Below are 17,266 nucleotides of genomic sequence, written 5' to 3'. Positions count from 1 at the left end.
TTTCAGAGAAAATATTCATTTTTCTTTTCAATGAATCAGGATTTCCAGTTGGGGTAAAACACAATAGATGCCGCCAGTGCCTTAAGAACCAAAAAAAAAAATTGAGCCAAAACCAAAACCGGCGCACATCCTAGCATATACTGAATATGCATGTATATAATAAACAAATAAAAAACAGTTTCCCTGGCTGTACAACTCAACTCATTCGTTTCCACCAAGCATTACCCTCAAACAAGAAAAAATCATTTCGAGTAGAAGTATGGGTTTAGCACTATTTACTGGTGGCAGGCTTGATCCTTCTCTTCAATGTATTGAGAAAATGAGCAAGAGGCATATCATCCATAATTCCTGCCTCTGATGTAGGAGGGGAAGGCCCGAGTCCAAGTCCATTTCCATGCCCTTGGATTTCACAGCCTCTTGAAGTAGTAGGTGTGTGTATATTACGCTCCAGGATAGCACCATTTTCATTTGAGTTATGATCACTTGACAGCCTTAAAGATTTTTTAATAAAGGCAGCAAGAGTAATGGAGTCATCTTCCTCTGTTTCTGCCAGCTTATTTGAGTGATCCACATTTCTGCATTTAAGGCCTTTCTTTTTACCTTGCATGCAACTGCTGGAAGTTCTGAAGTTGTTTGATTCTAGACCATTATGAACCAAGCATCTCAAAGGTGATGAACGATCATGAGACTCTTCTACCTGTTTAGCACCAGACTCCAGCTCAGAATTCTCTTCAAAAGATAGTGAAGAATCGTATAGCTCCCCCGATGGATCAGCGTCTAGGTTGCTTCCAGGAAATTCTCGCAAAGGACCTTCCCGTTTACGTGAAGTAGGAAAGGGATGATTTCCTCGGCTAACATATAAATCGCTACAGTTCTTTCTTGGGCGCCTTATGCTCCTTTTCCTTTTCCTAGACTTTATAGCTTTTCCACCAAGTGTCCTAGCATCAGAAAATGAGTTTGGAAAAGATGAGGAAGAGTCAAGTTTTGCATCATTGTCACTCCCTGAGACAAACTCAGTTCCCCTTGTACTTCTTTTGAAGAAAATACCTTCTCCATTTGTTGTTTCAATCTCATCACTAGCAGAAATCTCTGGAACTTCAACATAAGGTTCACGTTTTCTCTTCTTTCTAGGAGGCAATTTAGAAGTCCTATTATTCATAGCAACACTGAATTCCAGTCCCTCCAGTTCATTGCCATTACTTAACATGCCTGGATTTGCAAAAGAAGGGCACCTTCTTCTGCGGTTGGTGCATATTTTTCTTTTAGGCTGCCGCTTGCTCCTTCTGGACTGGTATGTGATACCATATCTGCAATTCTCAGCTATTGTTGGATCATCTGAAGACATGTTGCTGCAAATGAAAAGAAAAATAAATCACATTGATATCATACAAACACCACTTGCCACACTGCTGAAACATATTCTGTAAAGGATGCCATGGTGAGTAGAATGCTATCGGATAGAAAACTCAAGGAATACTTTAAAGCAGCCAGTCAATAATAATCTCATTACTACCAACGCCATTCCCCAACCCCTCCTCCCTCCCAGGAAAAAATCACCAAACTTTATAATCCAAAACAAATTCCCCAGTGAAGTGGTAACCAACCCCAACCCCATCATCCACCTCCCTGCTTTAATCCTAAAATACCTGGCAGAAAACATACCCAGAAGATACGTGACCAAGTATACTCAGTGAAGAATTCATGTTTTCATTGGTGTGTGCTAGAGTGAAAGTTCAAGTAGGCAATCGTAACATACCTTGATGCTATCTTCCGTTTCCTGGAAGGTTCAGAACCAGATGGCTGAAGGAGTAATGGTGCTGCTGCAAAGTCATCCGGTTTAAGGGAAGGTCTTTCAGACTCCCTGTCAACAAAGTTGGCTATGATAGCAAGCTTCAGTATTTTTCTAGCTTCCCGCAGCAAAGGCACTTCGTGTGGAAATAGTGCCTTCCATCTCCTAAAGAAACAAAGGACTGATCAGTAGAATAGACAGCATAACTAAGAGCATTCAGGCCACTAGCATTTTGTTTCTATAAACATTTTCTACAGCTATCAATATCAAGACTCATACCTCCTACACTGACTATCAGTGCGTGGAGCAACACAAGCAGCAACCTTGGACCAGGAATATCCATGTTCTTGGATTGCAGATTCTAACTTCACATCCTCCTCTTCAGTCCATTGATTTAGATTCAAAGAAGGATCTAAGCTATTGGCCCATCTGCAATGAGAACAAGAAAGCTCCAATATTTAAGTCAAAAGCCAATTTTACACAACCATTATAAAGCTTAGATGCATAAAAAGTACCTTTCCCTACACTGCACGTGTGTCCGCCCAGGTACGTATTGAGCTATCTTCCTCCAAGTTTTTGGCCCAAAAAGCATTACAGCAACTTTCAAGCGTTTATCTTCATCGGCAGTCCATTTCCCAACCCTTTGCCGAGCAGGATGAAGAGTCTTAATCCACCTGCATGATTTGGCCAAATCAATCCCCTTTAATTTATATGAATGCATTCATTATATCAAACAAACAAGAAGCATTTTAGCAAAGGACTTAGAACTAAAAGGCTACGCGGAAACTATCTACCAATTTGTTTTTCCTATTTTATTTCTTCTCTTCTTCCTTTCCTCGCTTACTTAGGGGAGAGAGAGAGAGAGAGAGAGAGAAAAAAAGAAAAAAAAAAGAAAAAAAACGAGGAAAATTTGGACTAAGTTCTGTTTTCCATTTCTACTCTGTTGTTACATTATTATAAAGATATAAATACCACCATACATATTAGACTTAAGAATATAGTAACTTCATTAATACCTTGAAGTAAATCTGCACAAGTATACTCTATGTCATTCAACTGCAATGTGTAGTCAAAGGCTCAAATACCCATATAACTACAAATTTACTTTCAACGACATGTGAATCCATTTAACAGATTAGGCAGAAATGCAGAATAAATGAGAACACTTGCGGTAGATCAAATTAATTAGCAATATAATTCTGCAAAAACTAAGATTTCCTAGTGCCAATATCACATAGAATAGTTTGATTACCTCAACCTCAATAATAAACATGCCATGAGAAACAATGAACCATTAAAAAAACTGACCTATTGGAGCACTGGGTACCTGTCCGTCCTTCAAGGGAAGCAGCAACAACCTGCCAATTACTCTCACCAAAAACTTCCACAGCAGCTCTCAGTTTATTATCCTCCTCCTCAGTCCACTCCCTTTTAATAATTGAAGCATTTAGGCTCCTTTGATAGCGTGCTAAGCACTGAAATGGAGTTCTGTTAGTTCCTAAGGATAAGGCAATATCAATCCAGTTACTGAGACCCTTTTGTTGCACAATATGCAAAAGGTTCTTATCCTCCACAACACTCCAAGGTTCCTGATTGATTAATGGGTCTTCCCAGTTCAACCATCTGCAGAGTATTAGAAACTAATTACATCAATTTCTATTACTCAAACAGTCAACAAAAGGGTCAAATACTACAAGCTTCCTCAATTATGTACAAGGATGAGTGTTGAAGTTGATAAGTCCTAGCAAGAAAATCTACCATATCCAATGACATAGAGTTGTAATGATGAAACTCACCCCAAAAAACACTTCAATTCATATACCAGAGTTAAAACTAATAAAGTAACTAAAGAAAGAGGTTACACAAAATACCAATCCAACCAAAATGAACCTCATACACTCTTTCTCGATTATGTGAGTCGGATAAAAAGAACTCAGATCCAAGGTTTAAAAACGCTTGTTGAGGTAAGAAGGCATTTTTGTATTGGAGAGGGAGGGCATAAGCCTCAAGGCACTTTGAGGCATAAGCCTATGTCTTAAAATAAACCCCAAAAAAGATCAATATATTAGTTTTTTAGATATTATATTTAATGGAACACCAAATTCAATTATTAGAGTCATCTATAATATTTAAAATAAACTTAATATATTAATTATTTAAATCAAATGTATAAATTTTAAATATAAGATAATATACATGTTATAATCAATTACTCCCTCAGTCCCATTTTACCTATCCTATTTACTATTGATTGGTTAGACCAACTCTTTCTTTTTTATTTTCTTGTTATTTTTAAATTTGATTGTGTTTAATAGTACTTTTAGGGTGTTTGGTAACCCGGAAAATGATTTCCGGGGTTTGGTAACATCCGGAAAATGTGGTCAATGGAAAACATTTTCCGTTGACCACAGAAAATGAGCTCATTTTCCGGAAACGGGAAATGGCTTCGTGCGACGTTTTTTTGTAATAAAAAAAAATTATTTCTAATTTCTAATAAATATTATTAGTTTATATATTTTTATATTTAAATAAAATAATAAAAATATATAATTATACATTTCTACTCATTTTCCGGAAAATGAACCAAACACACACAGACAGTTTTCCAGAGTACATCCAAACACCGAAAATGAACTCATCTTCCGGAATTCTCTCTTAGTTTCCAGGGATTCTAGAGAGTCTGTAATTAATATTCCGCAGTCTCTTAGTCTTATGGAGTACCTCGGACTCCGTCTTCCTCTCATCTCTATCCCAGACAACCACAGCAAGAAAAAATTAACAAAGAAACTATTGAAGAACAAGAAGGAAAAAAAAAAAAATTAAGCAAGAAGAAGACTCGAAGAAATTGAAGTGCCATTGCTAGAGAAGTGAGAAATTAGTCTATAACTTCTCAGGCAGTGGAGGGGCAGATGAGTTACCACAAGGTGGAGTGTGGAGGAGGTTTATTTTAGATGTGCTGACAGGAAGTACCGCTCCACCTCGAAAAGCCTCAAGAGCGCACTCCAGGGCATGCACCCTTCCTGCACAGGGCATACGCCCATTATTATGCAACAAGGGCACACACCCTGGTGTTACTTGCGCTCACCAGTCACCTCAAGCTGAGGTGCACCTCACAAACACCTTTTTAAACAATGCTCAGATCAGTCATTGGATCCTATATCTTATAGACATGTATGTAGTGCATAACAACAAATGATTTTCTGTAATTTATGCATATATTTAAATACCTTGTTTGACATTCAGCACCAGAGTGCCTAGGAACATACATTGAAGCCAAACAATCCCAATTAACCTTGGGTAGAAACAGCCTCATCATTTCAGGGGTAATATCAAAGTCCCTTATTGATAGAATGTTGCTATCAATATTAGTCATATCTCCAAAAGATCCATTCATGTCACTGCATACACACACACACGAAGTGATTATTACCAAACTAAAGCCTAAAAACTAAAAATGTCATCTCATATAATCCAATGTGATCCAATATAATAAGCCAAAAACTAAAAATGTCATCTTGTATAATCCAAAATGATCCAATGTAATAAGCCATCGGCCATCACAAGGAACAGGATGCCTAAAGCACAGACTTCTTTTCTTTACAAGTTTCTAGAAATCATCAGATAAGATACAATAGTAGGTATCAACTTTATTGCTTAATAAATAATAACCAGTGAAAGACCTATAGCTATGTACTTCATCTACTGATGATGAAATGCATGTGATGTCTGAGTCTCACCTACAACTGCTATTATATATACAAGTATATGTGTATTGCCAAATTGTATAATCTTCAATGTTTATTCATGAATTGCAATGTAATCACCAGCTAATATGAAAGACAAAATACTTATATCTCCATTCTAGTATCCCAAATATATAGCCAAATTCAATGAATTTTAGTTGTTTGTCTTCAACCATAAAAAACATATAGAAGTTGAACAAATGAAAATGGTGAGAAAAATGCTTGAAGCCAAGGACTAAAATCAAATACATGTGGTATGGGCAAAAAATTTAATGATTACATCTCAGAAATGACATATATGCTATGTGAAATTCAGCTTACAAACTGTTAGAAGATCATACCTTAGATCAATTGCACGTTGAAACATAGTTTCTTGGAATTGTTGCTTCACACCCTTCAGAATATTCTCCCTTTCTTCCTTTGACCACCTTTCTCGATTCACAGAGACAGGAAACTTCTCCAAAGCATCTCTAAAACCAGCAACTAGGGAATTCTCAGGTGGTGCATAATACAAAGCAGAAGATTTCTTCTCATTCAGCTGAAAGAACAAATTTATATTCAGATAATTAACATCATAAAATGCCCAAAATATGTTAAATCTCCCAGTCATCAACAAAATAAAGATGAAAAGTCATAGAGTATATCACCTATTATAAATATAAAAACAACTTAAGAACAAATCTATATACATATTACATACTGACCTTTGAATTAACCCTTTCTCTTGGTAATACCAACTGGACACGTGCATCCTTTTTCTGTGCCAAGGCATGCCCAGTTCTCTTTCGGCAAGAAACCTGATAAGTCTTTCAAGATTTTAACCCGATCCTTAAGTTTTTTCAGTTCTTCAATCCTTGCTTCAACATGAATCATTTTACTTCGAATAAGTTTCTGTAAAGCCCTATTCTTCTTTATTGCATCAACAAAAGCTTGTGCTGACTTAGGGAAGCCAGAACTTTCAGATGATGCGTTTTCAGCGCCACCACCCAGGGGTATAGCACCTTCTGAAATCTGAAGGGCACTGTTATTTCCATCTACACAAGTGGGAAACCCTTCCCCAGCATTAGTTCTCTCTAGAAAGAAATTATTGCAACTTTCCTCTTCTGAGGTTATGTTAGTAACACCAACCTGCTCAGTATTATTCAACTCTTTATCCAATCCTTCTTTTGTAGTATCTGTATATCAGAGTGAAAGAAGGAAATCATTTTTGTTTTGTAACTGGATAATCATATGGCATCATCATATTTTAGGCAATGTTGAATACTATAGTAATTTTTTTTAAAAAAATAGATTCAGAATTGTGAATGATTCTTCATTAAGACGGATTCTAAGAAACTTGAAAAAAGAGGAACAAACTAACAAAATAACCTACCGTCATAATATGACGCAAATCGTCGTTCAATAGCACGGAGCGTTTCAATATCATCTTCAGACTCATTCCCACCCTCAGTGGGGAATATCGAGCATATAGGCCTCATATCCAGAGGCACCTGAACATCAGTCGAAAGTGCAAACCGCTTCTGAATATCACGAACCAGCTCAACATCATCCACCCCGTCGTCGGTGTCAGGGGAGGATGGGACACTATTGCTGACGACGCGGCCGGACAAATCATCGTCACCGTGGCTGGGGCTGGCTCCGGCCAAAACGCAGGCCCTCATTAGGGCTTCCATGTCGGCTTCGAATCCGTCATCGCTGTCGAATTCTTCATCGCTATCGGAAGCCATCTCCAAATCTCACAGAGAGTTTAGCAATTCATCTTCCAAATCGAAGCTAACAGATGTTGCAATTCGAAGAGATCGCTAAAAGAAACGAATAAATGGTTTTAAAAAAATCTTATCTTATCTTATCTTATATCTTATCTTATATATAATAAAGCCCATAGATTTGGCCAATGAAATCTGTTGTGAAATCCCGCCCAAACCAAAACCACGTCGTTTTGGCAGTGAAATTCGTGGTTATTATGACATTTATTTTAAGTTTGCTTGACAACAAAGTATTTATTTAAACTGTTCAATTTTCGAAATCTAATTTAGTATTTCGAGTTTATTACAGCTATTCTCCATTTTCCAATGCTAAGAACTGATAAAGATATACTGACAAGTAATTAATAGTATCATTTACCAATGTTACTTACTTTTACAAGTTACCACCCAAAGCATGCTAAAAAATAATGATCACTTTTGAATCTAAATTCTAATGAGAAATAGCCTATAAATCTCTAAGACAAGAGGTGCCTGATCCTCATGCACTTTAAAGTACTAAAACCAGACAAGAAGAATATTTAGGAGTAAATAGTGGGCAAATCACATACTAACTATATGAGTTAAGTAAACATATTTAAAAAGAATGAAAATAACCTGAAACACACCACCACTGGACTTGAGATCCCCCAACAGAAAGCCTATATCCTTTCCCTAATAAAGTGCTGCAATATCATCATATTTGGACTTGAACGCATCAAGTTCACTACTGAAGTTCAGAAACAGCAACACCTACACATATACAATGTTTAAAGAAAATTAAAATACTTCATGATAGCATATCCGTTGGCATTTTAAAATCACATTCATCTGAATACTTGAGGAAAATCAACCCCAAACCCACCCACTTAATCTCTCTGTCTCTCTCCTCTTCTTTCTGGTCCCTGAAACCTTATACTAAATTCAATTTGAAGGGATCCATTTTCATGTTATAACTCAATAACTCATTTATCACTGGATTCATTAAGATTAATAAACTATGAAGAATTAGGCATACATTGCAACATATTTATAGCAACACTAGCAAGTATGAATATATTCTCATAGCAAACTGATGACCAGCGACCACCGCAGAGCTAAACTACTTCATTAAACTTAAATAAGTTTCAAATTGCAAACTTAAATTGCAAACTGACCTAGCCAAGTAGCCACCTGCCCGCATACGCAGACGACCGGAGACAGAGAGGTAGAGCCGCAGTGCTGCAGACGACCAGCGGGAAACGACCACCGTAGAGCTGCCGGAGGGAGTGAGGACGGCGAGGCAGAGAGACGACCAGATGCAGACTGCAGAAGCCGGCGTCGATGCAGAGGAAAGAAGCCGACCAGAGAGACGGCTAGAGGCGGATGGCGAGGGAGTGAGGCCGGTGACCGGGATCAATGCAGAGGCGGATGCCGGCCGGTGTCGATGCAGCGGCGAAGTGGCGGGAGGACGTAGATGGGAGAACGAGAGAAGAGACGCCAGAGACGGGAAAGGGTAATTGGATTTTGTGAATCTATTGGCATAGGGTTAAGCTTAAGCCCGGGAGTGGTTTTTATATGTTATATACATTTAGAGGGAATTTTGAATTTGTCGCTATATTTAGGAAGGATTCAAATTCCGTTGCTAAATTTATTTTTAAAAAATTGTAGCCTCACTCGTTATCCTAATACTGAAAGAATTTGAATCCGTCGTTAGATTTAGCGATGGATTTAAATTTTCACCGCTTGATTTTGTCAAAAAAATCACGCACATTTTTTAAAAGCAAAATAAACCCGGGAATAATGCTCTAGCGACGGTTGGATTGTTTTGGTTTATAGATAGGCAATATCTTGATCTCCTATAAATTTTGTGGATATTTTTATATATACTTTGATGTGTGATTTCATCAAATTATATTCCTAAATGATTAAAGATGATTTATGTCGATGAGAATAAAATATTCTAAGGGGTTAGATTATTATGTGGAATTATGTGTTCCAAGATGCTATGTGCTATGTGCAAAATATATTTTAGAGGGTGGAGTAAGTCATACAAGTTGTCGTGCTGACTTTGTTTCTACCATAGTGTTTTTGCAGGAAATATTTGGCATGGCATTTGAACATGAGAACGAATCGATGTATACAGTTTTATTACACCATTAGAAATCAACATTTGTATTAGTAAGAGTTTTTGTAGTGTTATTAAGTTGGTTTTAGCATATGCCTTTGAGTATAAGTGAGATACTTGAACGTGGCATAACGTCCCTTTTTTCTTTTGTTGGAATTTAAAAGCTTTCGCTAATGTATTCGAATTGTATAAAAAAAATTTACCCGTATTTTCGTAAGGGGAAAAAGTGGAATGTTACAATTAATTTAAGAACGTTATTGATAATCAATCAAGTTTGTTCTCTAATATTAATTAACTCACCATTGTCTGATTGTCTAAATCGATATTCATCTGATGTGGTTCAATAACTTGATCAAAATAAGATATCAAATTTCGACAGTGTTGTAATGGGTGTTGGTGTGTCGTTATTCAAATTGCAACAAATTCACGCTCTACTGTAATACAACAATTACCTTTGTAACCTAAATGGAAAGATTTTATTGAGTTAGTAAATCTAAATTATATTACATATAATCATATTCAATAGGTTAATTATAATCTCCAATACATGAATAGCGAAAGCCATTTGTATTGATACATTTGATATCACTACTTCATTAATAATTCTTCTCCTACTTCGATCTATTTTTCTGGAAACACCAAGGTTGTTAATCTTAGTTATTCCTCTCTCGAAAGTACTTAGATCCTTAAATATTTCCAAGATTTAAGTATGAATCTGCTTAATGAACTATCATGCAAGGTGAACTATGTATGGATTTGTCCTAAGATTTTTTATTTCTCAAGTTAAGAGTCGTTCACCGGAATTTCTTGAGAATGACTTCTACAGATTAAATAAATTTAGATATTTAACTGTCTATGCTCATTCATTGTGTTAAAGTAAATTTTGTTAGCTGAAGGGTTGATGTATTACATTTCGTATTTTGATTGGTTTAAATTTTCATACCCAGAATACAGTATCTAAGGTTAATATGATATTTTATTGCTTTATGCTTGCAGTGGTTCTTATTTATACATCTAGACTAGAGCAGTGAATTTTATTTACACTAAACCCATTACCTTTGTTCTGCTCATGATGCTTCCTCTTCATCAAACCAATAGCAGTTGAACTTGTAATTTGACACCCCTAAATTTTCACGCTGAGATAGACATAAACTTAACATAAAAGCTAGCAAATCTCAGAACTAACAACAGAATAAAGCGGAAGCATACTAGTACTCAAAGGGTGGCATGCCACATCTAGGCAAATCTGAACCTAGATGCACAGGCTAAAAATCCACAATACTAATCCATCAAGGTAACATAACTGAAATAGTCAATACATAAACATAGTTTGAGGCACACAGGCCTGAAAAACATCTAAACAGATCACTAGACTAAGCATAGGACGAAGTAGATCTATCTCTAGCGCGCTCTCGGCTCAATCTACTCCATACCTGGAAAACAGTTAGGAAAACATTAGTAAAGAAATGCTAAGTAATCAACCACTCACACTCGTGAGAAATACATAGTATATCATAGGTTGTAAATAAGTTTACACACGCGTATAGAATATACACGCCAACGAAACCGTTCTTTATTTCAAATCATATGGCTCAACAACAACAAGCTGAATGAATCACAAACAAAGGACATTTCCGAATGAATCCAATATCAAGGAACAAATGCATAAGACACAATTCTACAACAAGATACCAACTGAGTCATAAATTCAACAGAATAACCACAAGCGAAACCAACCAAACACAATCTCACATCACTCTCTTAGAGTGACCCCAAACCACAAAACAGAGGATAAAATCCAAACCACAACCACCAAACCATCATACCAATATTACAACACAGAGGCATAAAGCCCAACTGCAGAGGCATACGAGCCAATCACACAGAGGCATACGAGCCCATTATCACAGAGGCACAATCCCATTATCACATAGGCAACATGAGCCCATTATCACGGAGGCAACATAGCCCAACCAACACATAGGCAAACCTAGCCCAACCAACACAGAGGCAACCTAGCCCAACTAACACAAAGGCAACCTAGCCCAACCAAAACAAAGGCAACCTAGCCCAACCAATTCCTCTCATAATAACATCCACCTATAGAGCCTTAGCTCAAACAACCATTCCCCAAAGGCTACACAGGACTCAAGAAGTCAAAGAATTACTCATAAGCACTCGAGGTCTCAATACATCAGAATCATAGTTAATTCCAAAGGAATAACCCATACTCATAGTACACAGATTCGGAACATGAACACAACACATGCTCAGAACAATAGCCAAGGAATTAACCAACAACACTAGCTCAATAATTCAAGAGAATTGACCAATGATCATGAATAAATACTCAATCAATCAAGGTGGAATACTCAATAATATACTCTGAACACTTTCCAAAAACAAAGGTGAAAGAACAGAGTCAATAGACCACAAAACGCTCACTGGAACAGAACTAGGAGTTGAACTGACGGGACAAGTGAACGGAACAATCTACACCGCCACACCAGACCGTTTCCCCTAATGGAACACCTCAGCGGAGCCAGTGGCCCGGCACACTCTTCCGCACGAAAGAGGCGGATCACACCGGCGGAACAAGCCCTTCCGCCACTTCCTTCCACCAGACACTTGCAGAACTCTTCGACGAGACAAATTATACCGCCCAAGTGCACTGCAAGTGCAACCCCAATACATAGATTCCAGACTCGGAACAAAATACATGATACTCATTTCCAGAATATGAAATATGAATAGATTACACAGATTACACATCTCAGAGGTCAAATAATACATGGAATCCATAACAATAAATGCTCATACTCATCAAGATGAAAGGATAATGAACACAAGTCCATAGATCCACAATATAGATTCACAATCCAACAAATCAAAGGCTAAACCCCAAGAAATTCCACAGGATTCCACAACACCAAATAGTATTCATATATTCATAAGTGAAAGTAGGTTTTAGTGTAACATGGAAGATTACCTCTTGAGGCTTTAATAATCCAAAGCAATCACCAATCCTAAGCTTGACTCAAAGCAAGTCCATAATTATGAACTTGAGAATTAAGTAGAGTCTACTACCATCACTATTGACCACTAGAATAATAAGGACATTAAGGTTGCTATTTAAGCTCGCCCAATTCTTACTTATAATCACACTTAATGACTAATGGGACTATGGTCCTGATTAAGCAATGATCACATCATAAATCCTTGTTTATAACCAATGATTAATTACCAATCACCCACTGATTAGACTAGCTATAATCATCACAAAGGATTAATAACAAGAACTAGTACTGATATCTACTATTTTATATTCACCCCTTATTTTAGTTGTTTTGGTGCTTATTTTCTTTATCCTAATGAAATTGAGAATTGTTTGTGTGTTATATTATCCCATGAGTTGAATTATTCACAAGGAGCAGCAAAGGAAGAGTTTTGGAACATTTTGGACAAGTTTTGGAAGAAAAGAAAATTACCGGGAAGAATAGGAAACAAGAATAAGAATTGGAAAAGAATTGGAAGTTGTCTCATGGGCCCAAGGCCCATCTATCTCCTATATATTCTACATATTCTCTACAATTTAAGGAGTTCCCAACCCTAGTTAGTTTTAGTTTATTTTTCCATTCTCTTTATATTTCCCTAGCATAGTTTAGATTAGTTTTATATTAGATTATTTAATTTCAAGCTTGGAATCACATATTGAAGTTGAAATTGTTCTTCATTATCAGTAAAGTTTTCTCTTCCCTTTATATTCCTTGCAATGTTTATGATGATTTATTACAGTTTTGCTTTGTTTACTTTTATGATGCATGAGTAGTTAGCTTTTGGGTTTGGATTAGGGTTCTATTGCTATTCTTGATGCTAGGTTTATAATTATTGCATAAAGGGATAATTTATTGATCTAGGGTTTTATGTTTGAATTGGATTATAATTTACTCTTATTGATAATTGATGCGCAGCTTTTATTGATTTGTTTTGGAGAGGATTTCATCACAACGAAAGTTGGGTGAAAGACTCAGCCTAACCAATTTCAACCCAATTTTTCCTACTATGAGAATATGGGTAATTTGGGGGCTTATAATGCTTTTGTGTTTAAGGTTATGATTGATGCATCACGAAAGTGGGGCAATCTTAGCCTAATTCTTGTTATTGATTACGAAAGTAGCTAACTTGAATTCTTGAGTGCATTGCCAATAAATCCCTAGGTTAATTGTTTTTCCCTAATTCTGAGTTGTTAGAACATCAAGATTGCAATGCCCCTAATCTGACCCCACTCTTTTATCATATAGTTTATCCCTTATTTAATTTGCATTATTTTATTTCCATTCCTTAATCTTAATTTGCTTGGATTCTAGTGAATTCCAATAATTTAGTGCCTAGAATTTAATAATTCACACAATACGTGCCATAGTCCCAATCCTCAGCGGAACAATATTTTACACCCTCTTTTACACTCACAATTATACTCATTACATTTTGGCGCCGTTGCCGGGGATTGGTTTATTTGGTTGTATTGTGTGATTGTTTTATTTCTAGCATTAAATTTAGTGAATTCTTAGGAGATCAAGTTTTTATTTTATTTTATTTAATCACCAAAAGAAAAAAAATTTGCTAATGTGTCTGCAAGTTTATATCTTTTGATTTGATTGAAAGGGATTCCCATGATGGATCAAGGAGGATACTATGATTGTCAATCTTATGAGGGCGACCAACATGATGGATATGAAAATCTTTGCACAACTCAAGCCCCATCTCCTACCCATTACTATGATGTTCAATCCCAAAATTTTCATCCACCACCATTCCACCCCCAAAGCTCATACTCTCAATACACTCCAAACTACCAAAATCCTTACCTACAACTTTCACAAGATTTCAATCCACCACAATATCCTTACCCACCACAAGATTACTCTCCAAATCCATACCCCTCACCCATTCATTACGCACCATACCCCCAAAACACTCAACTTTCATATGATCATCACACTCATTCACCAAGTGTTGGGAGGTATGAATTAGATGAGGAAATCTTAGCATTGGCTAGGCGTTGGGGAGTCACTATTGTACCTGATGATGACATTGAGGATGGTGGATATCACATGAGACCAAGTGAGGAAGAATATGCCAATGATCAATGGGAACCTCAAGAGCCATTCTATCAAGAACCTCCACAAGCAAGCCAACATATTGATGAGGAGACGAGGTCCATGATGAATAACATAATCATTCAAATGAACATGTTACAAGCTCAATTGGAAGATCATAAGGCTCAATTGGAAGATCTTGAAGCTCAAGGAAAAGGCTTGACAACTCAAGAACCCATTCAAGGTTCAATTCCTTATGAAGATGTTATACATGAGTTGTTCACGCCAAGTGAAGGTGGTGATGAAGAGGGGAGGGAGGATGAAGCTGATGAATAAAAGTGCATATGGTTCATGTTGCTAGAAAAGTTGTGTCCAACCCCACTGTTTTAGAGTGCTCTTATGTTCTCAATTGTATTTTGCTCCACTGTCCATACTTGTAGTATCTCTTCTAGATTAAGTTGTGAATAGATGTGAAACTCTCTCCTTTGTTTATTTTTCCATACCCCTTATTTGTTAGCCACTCACCCTTAGCCCCATTACAAGCCGAATAAAGACCTATTTGATCTTAGCATGCAGTTTTAGAGTTGATCTATGGGAGTATGAAAGGCAAGTTTATGGGATCTCATCTTAAGCCAAGTTTTGCATAATCTCAACTGAGTACATGTGCATACAGGTCCTAATCTACCTTAATTTTGGTGCCCGGTTATTGGCCTGAGAGGGGAACTCACTTGTGATTCTGAGATGATTCTTGAAGCAAGTTAGGTTGTATGAGTTGGTTGGTGGTATGTTTGATTGTGCAGGGAGGAAGTGTGATCAGTTTCATTGCTTGGAAGTTGGATTGTCCTTGGTAATTGCTTGATGACAAGCAAAAGTTCTAGTTTGGGGGAGTTGATATCTGCTATTTTGTACAATAATTCACCCCTTATTTTAGTTGTTTTGATGCTTATTTTCTTTATCCCAGTGAAATTGAGAATTGTTTGTGTGTTATATTGTTACAAGGGTTGAATTATCCACAAGGAGCAGCAAAGGAAGAATTTTGGAACATTTTGGACAAGTTTTGGAAGAAAAGGAAATTACCTAAGGAAGGAAGGAAACAAGAATACGAATTGGAAAAGAATTGGAACTTGCCTCATGGGCTCAAGGCCCATCTATCTCCTATATATTTTACATATTCTCTACAATTTAAGGAGTTCCTAACCCTAGTTAGTTTTAGTTTTATTTCTCCCCTTCTCTTTATATTTCCCTAGCATAGTTTAGATTAGTTATATATTATATTATTTTATTTCAAGCTTGGAATCTCGGATTGAAGTTGGATTTGTTCTTCATCCGTAAAGTTCTCTTATTGCTTTATTTACTTTCTTCTCAGATTTCTTGCAATGTTTGTGGTTATTTATTGTTGCTTTGTTTTGTTTACTTTTATGATGCATGAGTAGTTAGCTGTTGGGTTTGGATTAGGGTCCTATTGCTATTCTTGATGCTAGATTTGTGATTATTGCATAAAGGGAAATAATTGTTTACCTAGGGTTTATGTTTGAGTTGGATTATATTTTCCTCTTATTGATAATTGATGCGCAGCTTTTATTGATTTGTTTTGGAGAGGATTTCATCACAACGAAAGTTGGGTGAAAGACTCAACCTAACCAATTTCAACCCAATTTTTCCTACTATGAGAATAGGGATAATTTGGGGGCTTAGAATGCTTTTGTGTTTAAGGTTATGATTGATGCATCACGAGAGTGGGACAATCTTAGCCTAATTCTTGTTATTGATTACGAAAGTAGCTAACTTGAATTCTTGAGTGCATTGCCAATAAATCCCTTGGTTAATTGTTTTTCCCTAATTTTGGGATTGTTAGAGCATCAAGATTGCAATACCTCTAATCTGACCCCACTCTTTTATCATATAGTTTTTCCCTTATTTATTTTGCTTTATTTTATTTCCATTCTCTAATCTTAGTTTGCTTGGATTCTAGTGAATTCCAATATTTTAGTGCCTAAAATTCTACATATCATACAAGTTCGTGCCATAGTCCCAATCCTCAGCGGAACGACATTTACACCCACTTTTTACACTCACAATTATACTCATCAAGTACCATAATAAGCTTAATAATCTAATTAATACGATGATTATTCTAACTATGAATCACTAATTACTAAAATTAGGACTTGATACATATCTTAACTAACTAATGAAACCATAACCCCTCATTACTGTAAGTAATCCTAATCAAGGCAGTTAGCATCTAATTACTATAATTAGAGCCTAAAATAAGGAAATTACCTCAAGTCAATATATTAATCCATGCACTAATCCAACTTCAGCCTCTAGCACTGAACCAGCTTGCAGGAGAGAAGATCCGCGCCGGAAACACGGGAGAGGAAGTCGTTGCTATTCGCTCGTCGAGCGCCGAACAGGAGGGGGAGAGAGAAGATCGCAACTCCGCTTCACAGAACCGCCAGCACTGCCACCAGCTATCGCCAAGTCCACCGCCACTGCCCGGAGTCGCCATTAACCTCGCCGGAGTGCTCTGCTTCGCAAATGCCGCTGTCGTGCTCTGCTGTACGTCGCCGGAAAATAGGGGAGGCACCGCCTTGCTGGTTTCGTCGCTGGAGGAGAGGTGGTCGCATTGCCGAGCTCTGCCGTCGTCGTCGCACACCATCGTCGAAGAAGGCCGCATGTCGCGGCTAGAGTCCACACCCTGCCGTCGAAGAAGGCCGCATGTCGCGGCTAAACGTATATTATTTTTGTACATAAAGTACATTATTTTAGGGTACATTATTTTT

General features: G+C 37.1%; 1 long non-coding RNA gene and 1 pseudogene across 1 annotated transcript; both read right to left on the bottom strand.

Annotated features, from left to right (window-relative positions):
- On the bottom strand, positions 1–8,775 carry LOC116006529 (annotated as a pseudogene).
- A 1,799-nt stretch (positions 8,776–10,574) lies between these two features.
- Positions 10,575–17,162, bottom strand: LOC116005594. The gene is made up of 2 exons (XR_004094998.1): positions 16,764–17,162; positions 10,575–10,814 (listed from the first exon to the last, which is right to left on the bottom strand). It is a non-coding gene; the product is annotated as an uncharacterized LOC116005594 (long non-coding RNA).
- Between the last annotated feature and the right edge of the window lie 104 nt (positions 17,163–17,266).

Source organism: Ipomoea triloba, chromosome 15 (genome assembly GCF_003576645.1).
Source record: "Ipomoea triloba cultivar NCNSP0323 chromosome 15, ASM357664v1".
NCBI classification, from domain to species: Eukaryota; Viridiplantae; Streptophyta; class Magnoliopsida; order Solanales; family Convolvulaceae; genus Ipomoea; species Ipomoea triloba.
The sequence above is the reverse complement of the archived record's forward strand: the minus strand, read 5'-3'. Positions and strand labels throughout refer to the sequence as shown.